Here is a 9,323-nt window from a genome sequence, read left to right as displayed (position 1 = left end):
TGTCGATGCAAATGTATGCAAGCATTCGCACGTAGGCGTTTGGAACGCAATTGAATGCACAATTTGTGTTCTTTGTCAATGTGAACGCTTGTAGGCATTCGCAAGGGCGTTCGAATGCGCCCCCTCCCGCATTTGAATGCGACCTACAGAAACCTTATTTTTTAAAAAAATAAACAACTAGTAAAATAAGAAAAATCTCTAGCAAGGTGTATCATTTAGTTAGTGGATTAACGGGTTACTAGGTTAGTGAGTTAGTGGTTTAGTAAGTTGATGAGTTGGGCTTTAGTGATTAGCCATATTAAGGTCCAATTAATAAAAGTAGGCAGGTTGTGACCTTTTGACCCAATCCATTTTGGTTTAGGTTGGGTCTTAGCCCAACCAATTGTTAAATATCTGGTGTTAGCCCAATTAATGGGATTCAAGTTGTTTTAAATTCTAAAAATACCATTCAAGTGTAGAAATATTTATGGATAAATATGAAGATTTATACTTGTACTTGAACTGAGAATTTGAGATATCCTACGTGGAGTTAAGTGAGTGAATTTACTCACATAATTATTATCTCATATTTCAAACTATGATTCCTTTCCTTGTGGCCTCGAACTTTGAGCGAAGACTTCGAAGATGCTACTCGGATGGAGCAAAAGTATGCAGCCTTGAAGAGTGTCATGAGGACCCCTTGGGCTAATTGGAACAATGGGCACACACCAAAGGAAGCGGTGCGGCCAGCGAACCCGAGTTGATCCCAAGGGCCACACCTACATCCTATGCACTAGAGATGATCCGCAACAAGGGAGTGTAGGCTTTGATTAGGGTGATTGATGGTGGATAGAGAGGGTGAAAGGAGGGATGATAGAGGTGATGATTGTGAGGAAGATGATGGGCAATGATGGCAGTGATGAAGGGATATTAATTTACTTTTACTCCTAGATTATCTTACTCTTATTCCTAAGATAAACTCAAGGCTAGAATACTTTCTCAATGCTTGGATGCTTAACAAAAGAGCTCAACCCCTATATATATAGAGATTGGTTACAACGAGTCCCACTAGGACTAGCTCTAAAGGCTGACACGACTCGAATTAGGATTTGTCTTAAATATTTACTTGACTTAATTGGACTTGCCTTAAGGGCTATCATGACTTATTTTGACTTGTCTTAAAGGTTTACATCATGAAATAATTAGAAGATAAATAGACTTGATCATTTGTGCCTAATGTCCCTATGAATTGATCCGATCAGACCTGGATCACATCACTCTACCACGCTTCCAACCACCTTGTCCTCAAGGTGAGAAGTTTGGGAAGCGCTACATTAACTCGAACTCAGACTCCCAAGTCAGATCTCCCATTGGTCTATTGGACCACTCCACTTGTACTTGTGTGATCAATCTTCTATATACCTGAATCTTTCTCTTGGCTAGAATCCGAAGTGGCATGGGCTCTTGGTCATGTGTGGCTGGATTGGGTATGTTGGCTACAACAGCTGTCTCTGCTGCAACTCATGCTCGTGATACGATTCGGACTTCACCGACGTCGTCTCGAGCATGGATTCACTTTAGGAGTGTTTTTGCTTCATGTTTTAGTGTTTAATTTCCATTAAAATAAGTTTTCTGTAAGTCGCGTTCGAACGCGGGTGGAGTGAGTTCGAACGCGGTTTGTGAACGGGGTTGTGAACGTGGTGAAGAGAATGTACTGTGCATTCGAACGCGGTGCGTTCGAACGCACTGTGAACGCCTGCATCGCGTTCGCACATACCGACAGGCGCGTTCGATCACGCGTTCGAACGCCTGCATCGCGTTCGCAAATCCAGAAGAGCTAATTCGATGCGTTCGAACGCGGTCGGGCGAGTTCGAACGCGGTCGGCGAAAATTATGTTTTAGGGTTAATGTGAGTGGTTGGTTAGCCTATAAAAGGATGTGTAGGGCAACCAAAATTATGATTGATTATTGAGATTGAGTTTTGCCTTGCCTCCTTCGTCTTCTTCGCTCCCGTTCTCTCAATCCCCGGCGACGCCGCTTCTAACCTCCCTCGTCCGGCTAATCACCCTAGTCCCTTAGGGGTGGCCCTCTTCTCTCCCTTCGTCCAATCTATCCAACACTTGCCCTAATCCTTCCATCAACCACAACCGTTCCACCATCACTTTTCACCGGTGCCACCACATTAACGCCGGTCCACCACCATCCACCATTACCTAGGATCTCGTGCCTCCATCCACGAATCCAAAACAGAGCATCCTCATGTTCATCCACTAAACGAACGATATCTCGAGATCCCCAACTCCGATTCACCTGTAACTAGATTTGTTGGAAAGCTCTTTTACGAGGCTACAACATATCAAAATCTCACGTCGATCCGACGACAGCATATTTTGGGATCTAATTTCAAAGTTCCGTGCCAGATCATATCAAGCTGGTATCAGAGCTCCATAGCCAGAGGTGTGATCGTAACAAGCTGGTATCAGAGCCTTAGCCCCAAAGAGAAGATCGTATCAATCTGGTATCATAGCCACCTTTCCTCGGACAAGCGCTTCCAATGACGACAACCAGATCCATGGCTGCACGGCGAGATGATGAAGAAGAGATTCTCCCAATAGAGGAGGGAGAAACGATTGCAAGGACTTCCACCCGTGGAACCGCCCGATCTAATTAGAATACGGAAGAACCTAGCGTTCAAGCCATGTTGGGATCTATTTCAGAGCAATTGGCCATCAACAACCAGATGATGATGGAGATGATGCGGGAACTACGGGCGAACGGGAAAGCACCATCGACCCCACGACGCGAGTCCACCCCCTTGAACCCACCGCCACCGGTTCAGCCTTTGCAACCACAAGAGCCGCTGCTACCACCACCCTATGGGCAGAGGCAAGCAAGGATGGTTACACCAGGTCCAGTTGCAGGTGAACCCATCCGACGGGTGAACCACTATGGAGACCGCCTTGGAGATCAAGATCGTGGGCGGGTCAATACGATCCAGAACCACAACAAGTTAATCAAAACCGAAGGAGGGATCATCAACCCTTCATGGTGCATCCTCCCCGGTTAGACAAGGACATGATCCGGAACGAGACAATGGCATCCGTGGACAAGTCGTGCGTCGTCTCGAATTCCCCATGTTCAAAGGTGGCGACCCGATCGATTGGTTGTATAGGGCGGAGCAATTCTTTGCATACCAAGGAACGGCGGAAGAGTACAAGGTGACGCTTGCGAGCTTCCACCTTGAGGATGCGGCGCTTCATTGGTTTCGAGCAGCCAATGCCACTGAGGCTATCGAAACTTGGGCTGAATTTTGCGCCGATATCACACGGCGATTTGGAGCATCGGGATATGAAGACTTTGATGCTCTCCTCTCAAAGACGGTGCAAAAGACCACGGTTGGGTCATACCAAGAAGAATTTGAGAAAATTAGTAGCCGATGTCATCCACCATGGACGGATCAGCAACTTCGCAACCCTTCATCTCCGGGCTGCGGGGTGACATACAAGCCGATGTGAGGGCTTTAAGGCCTAGAACTTTAAAGGAGGCCTTCGAAGATGCGGTGCTTATGGAAGACAAACATAGGGCCATGAAGATACACTTGAAATAGAGTTGGATGAGCCAAGGAAGCCGCAATCAAGCTCAACCAAACATAGCGGCGGGAAATACTATCGGAGTACCAAGGGTTGCTGCTACAGTGGTACCTCCTCGAGCACCCTTGAAGCCATCCCAAGATGTGAAGTATGCACCTAGAGGTCCGGGATGAGCACTCACCCCAGCCCAAGTAGAAGAAAGAAGAGCCAAGGGCCTATGCTTCCGTTGTGATGAGAAGTTTGTACCCGGGCATCGCTGCGCTAAACCGATGGGATCGGTGATGCTAATCGATGGATTGGAGGAAGCGGAGGACGAGTTTGCAGCTGAAGGTGCAGATGTGGCTGGACATCAAGGAGAAGAAACTGAGGAGCAAACCGTGGAGGACATGATAGCCGAAATCTCCCTCCACGCCTATTCGGGGACAACTGCGCCAAAACCTTGCGGGTAAACGGGGTAGTCAAGAAAACCACAAAGAGAATCTTGATTGACACCGGGTCCACCCACAACTTCATTGACAAGAGGCTCCTTAGGAAGATTGGGCTCGAGTCGGAACCCATGGAAGGGTTCGATGTGACGATCGGAGATGGCACCACATTGCGAGCAGATTTTATTTGTGGAGGTGTAGAATTGAAGGTGCAAGGCCAAACTTTCACATTGGACCTTTATCCGTTGGCCTTGCAAGGTGCCGATATTATTTTGGGGACTCAATGGCTTCAAAGCTTGGGGCCCGTAACATTTGATTTCTCAAACCTCACACTGACATTTCGGAGGAATGGAAGAAGGGTGCTACTGGATGGAAATCAACCGCGGCAAGGGCCGACATTGCAACCACTTGTGGGTTTTCCTTGTGTAGGGGACCGAGCTCTACTATTGCAAATGGTTGTTGTTGAACCAGAACATCCACCACCAAAGGAAGTAGCCTCTGACATGGAAGAGCTGCTGCAGGAGTTTCAGGATCTCTTCAAGGAACCCCGAGGACTACCGCCGGACCGTCGTCATGACCATTGCATCCAAATCATTCCAGGGAATGAACCTGCGAATGTCCGACCCTATCGGTACCCGCATGTCCAGAAGGAAGAGATCAGTAAATTGGTGGAGGAAATGCTCGAGCAAGGGATTATTCAATCGAGTAGAAGTGCCTACTCATCGCTGGTGCTGCTGGTTCAGAAGAAAGACCGGAGTTGGCGGTTTTGCGTCGACTACCGAGCCTTGAATGCAATTACTATCAAAGACCGGTATCCAATACCGGTGATTGAGGAGTTGCTGGATGAGCTCACAGGGTTGGCCTACTTCAGCAAACTTGACTTAAGAACGGGATACCATCAAATCCGAGTCGACCCTGAAGATGTACACAAAACGGCGTTCCGAACTCACGATGGCCACTATGAGTTCTGAGTCATGCCGTTTGGGCTCACCAATGCACCGACCACCTTCCAAGGGCTGATGAATGACCTCTTCCGTCCATTCTTGCGTCGGTACGTGCTCGTCTTCTTTGATGATATTCTAGTATACAGCAGGAATTGGAGTGAGCACTTGCGGCACGTGCGGGAGGTATTAAATATCTTGCGACAAAACCAGCTAAAAGTTAAGATGAGCAAGTGTCTTTGGGGAGAGTCAAGAGTGGAGTACTTGGGGCATATAATCTCTGTAAAAGGAGTGGAAGCCGACCCAAGCAAGATAAAAAATATGGTGGATTGGCCGATTCCTACTAATCAGAGGGAATTGAGGGGATTCCTTGGATTGACAGGGTACTACCGGCGATTTGTTGCCAACTATGGCAAAATTGCTGCCCCGCTGACCTCCTTACTCAGAAAAGATGGGTTTCAATGGACGGGCAAAGCAATGGAGGCCTTCGAAGCCTTGAAGACAGCTATGTCTACAGCTCCGGTTCTAGCACTACCAGATTTCGGCAAGCCCTTTGTGGTGGAGTGCGACGCTTCGGGTGAGGGCATTGGAGCAGTTTTGATGCAAGAGGGCAAACCCGTGGCATATATGAGCAAAGCATTGTCAAATCAGTCGCGACAGCTATCTACCTACGAGCGCGAAATGCTAGCGATTCTACATGCCGTCACCAAATGGTGACCCTACTTGATTGGCCAACGATTTACTATCCGCACGGACCAGCGTAGCTTACCCTACTTCATGGAGCAACGTGTGCACACCCCAGCCCAACAACGGTGGGTCACGAAACTCCTTGGGTATGACTACAAATTAGTCTACAAAAAGCGGATTGAAAATCGAGCTGCCGATGATCTTTTGCGCCAACCGGACACAAGTGAGCTTGCCGCTCTTTCAGCACCAGCATTTCCTATATCTTCAGATATGTGGGGAACCAATGCAGAAGATCATACCATGGAGGAACTTAAGCCAGAGTTCAAAGATCGCTTCACAAACTTCAAACCTTGAGGACAAGGTTGCGGAAGCGTGGTGGATTGATACGATTTGGACTTCACCGACGTCGTCTCGAGCATGGATTCACTTTAGGAGTGTTTTTGCTTCATGTTTTAGTGTTTAATTTCCATTAAAATAAGTTTTCTGTAAGTCGCGTTCGAACGCGGGTGGAGTGAGTTCGAATGCGGTTTGTGAACGTGGTGAAGAGAATGTACTGTGCATTCGAACGCGGTGCGTTCGAACGCACTGTGAACGCCTGCATCGCATTCGCACATACCGACAGGCGCGTTCGATCACGCGTTCGAATGCCTGCATCGCGTTCGCAAATCCAGAAGAGCTAATTCGATGCGTTCGAACGCGGTCGGGCGAGTTCGAACGCGGTCGGCGAAAATTATGTTTTAGGGTTAATGTGAGTGGTTGGTTAGCCTATAAAAGGATGTGTAGGGCAACCAAAATTATGATTGATTATTGAGATTGAGTTTTGCCTTGCCTCCTTCGTCTTCTTCGCTCCCGTTCTCTCAATCCCCGGCGACGCCGCTTCTAACCTCCCTCGTCCGGCTAATCACCCTAGTCCCTTAGGGGTGGCCCTTTTCTCCCCCTTCGTCCAATCTATCCAACACTTGTCCTAATCCTTCCATCAACCACAACCGTTCCACCATCACTTTTCACCGGTGCCACCACATTAACGCCGGTCCACCACCATCCACCATTACCTAGGATCTCGTGCCTCCATCCACGAATCCAAAACAGAGCATCCTCACGTTCATCCACTAAACGAACGATATCTCAAGATCTCCAACTCCGATTGGCCTGTAACTAGATTTGTTGGAAAGCTCTTTTACGAGGCTACAACATATCAAAATCTCACGTCGATCCGACGACAGCATATTTTGGGATCTAATTTCAAAGTTCCGTGCCAGATCGTATCAAGCTGGTATCAGAGCTCCATAGCCAGAGGTGTGATCGTAACAAGCTGGTATCAGAGCCTTAGCCCCAAAGAGAAGATCATATCAGCTCGCAAAGATGAAACATGAAACACTGGTGCACCTGCGAGTCATCTAGAAGATCAAGCTAGTAGGCCAACTCACCTACCCGTTCAATCACTTGGTACGGCCCAAAGTACCTATGTGCTATCTTTTGGTTCATGATGGGTCGAATCGAGGTTTGGTAGTAGGGCTGGAGTTTGATGTAGACCCAATCTCCTATTGCGAACGTCCGCTCCTAGTGTCGCCGATTGTAGGATTTGCTTCATCTAGTTTTGTGCAACCGCCAAATTGACCTTCGGGCGTCAGATCTGAGCATCCCTATCCACAAGGATTTCCTCAATGTTCGTGCATCCCGTCCGTTGAGTCCATGCGTAGGAGACCAAGGTAGGAGGCGGCCTACCATAAACTGCCTCAAAAGGTATGGTGTTTATGGCTAAGTGGTGGGTAGTGTTGTAGGCCCACTCCACCCATGGTAAGAAGTTGAACCACTGCCTTGGCTGCTCTCTCGCGTAGCACCGTAGGTATTGCTCCAAACACTAGTTCAAGACCTCTGTTTGCCCATCCGTCTATCGATGGTACACCGAGCTCATTCAGAACATCGTACCCTGTAGACGAAAAAATTCTTGCCAGAACTGACTAGTGAACACCGGATCTCGGTTGGACACAATAGATCGCGGTATACAGTGAAGTTTAGCCACGTCGTGAATGAAGACCTCTATGACCTTCTGTGTAGTGTTTGGGTGGGGGAACATTGAGAAGTGCACATACTCGGAGAGATGGTCGACCACCACCATTGAAATATCTTCCCAGATATGCTCATGCACGGGAAGGGGTTGGAGAAGGCCGGTTGGTCGATTGAATATGCTCTGGCTCGTTGATAGACTTCACATGTACGAATATAGTTGCGCACGCCTTTCTTCATGCCGGTTTACCAACAATTGAGGCATAGTCGCTTGTGGGTCTAAAAGATGCCCTTGTGACCCGTGAGGGGTGAGTCGTGGAAGTGGCTAATCAAGGCGGTTCGCAAGTCTGCATTAGTTGGGATTAGGATCCGGTCCCCCTTAAGCAGTAGTGCATCTCTCATGTTGTGGGTCTTGCTCATGCAGACTATGGGTTGCCCTTTTTGTATCAAAATTGCGTCGATCCCTGACCCAGATGCGTCATACTCGACAACAAAGGTCTTGGTGAAATCTTTTAAGGCTAACACGGGCGCCTTGGTCCTGGCTTGCTTGAGTTTTCCAAATGCACATTCCACCTTGTTGTCCCACTCGAACCCACCTTGAAGGAGTAGGGCAGTTAGTGGGGTTGCAATCTTCCCATAGCCCTGAATGAACCAACAATAGAAGCTGGTGAGGTCGACGAAGCCTCAGAGCTCCTTGGGCATCTTCGATCGTGACCATCGCACCATGCTAGTCACCTTTGTGGGATCGACCTCCACACCTGCGAAAGAGATGAAGTGCCCTAGGTACTCAACTCGTGGCTGCCCCTAAAGGCATTTGCTTTTCTTCACCTTCAACTTGTGTGCCTATAATATCTCCATGACTGTCTGTAGGTGGTGTAGGTGCTCCTCTCTCGACTGACTGTAAATGAGGATGTCGTCAAAAAGCACCAAAACATACCGTCAAAGAAGTGAGTGAAATATATCATTCATCAGCCCTTGAAAAGTTGTCGGGGCATTGGTCAGGCCAAAGGGCATTACAAGGAACTCGTAATGCCCATCATGGGTTCGAAAGGCTGTCTTGTGAACGTCGGCTGCCTAGACCCTAATCTAGTGATAGTCGGTTCACAAATCTAGCTTGGTGAAGATGGAGGCACCAACTAACTTGTCCAATAATTCCTTGATAACTAGTATCGGATACTAGTCCTTGATGATGATGGCATTTAGTGCTCGATAATCCACGCACTAGTAGCATCGGCGAAGAGTAAGCGCTATGGCTTGGATGGATGATGCCTTGCTCCAACATCTTTCATACCAGCCATGTGATCTCATCCTTTTGGGCATGTGGATACTGATAAGGCCTCACGTTCACTGGTTCGGCTCTTGGTGTGATCTCGATCCGATGATCGTGATCTTGGATCAACGGTAGTCCATGCGGCTCTTTGAAGACTTGATCAAACCCTTGGAGAAGTGAGTCCAAATCAGCAGTTATTCTATTACCTGGGTCCGGTTCCTCCGTGGTCGAGACCAACCACATCAACAAGCCATGGCAGCCGGCTTGTGGTAACCCAGTTAGTGCTTGAAGGCTAGCCCTAGGGTTTGGCTGCGACCCTTTGAGTTGAATTGGTCTCCCCTCATACTCGAAGTCCATCTGCATCATGCCAAAATCAACTAGGATTGGGCCTAAGCCCTGAAGCCATTGAACTCCTAGGACCAAG

The sequence above is a fragment of the Typha latifolia genome, chromosome 3, assembly GCF_019914945.1.
Source record: "Typha latifolia isolate L0001 chromosome 3, TyphaL0001v2, whole genome shotgun sequence".
NCBI classification, from domain to species: Eukaryota; Viridiplantae; Streptophyta; class Magnoliopsida; order Poales; family Typhaceae; genus Typha; species Typha latifolia.
Note: the sequence above shows the minus strand (reverse complement) of the source record.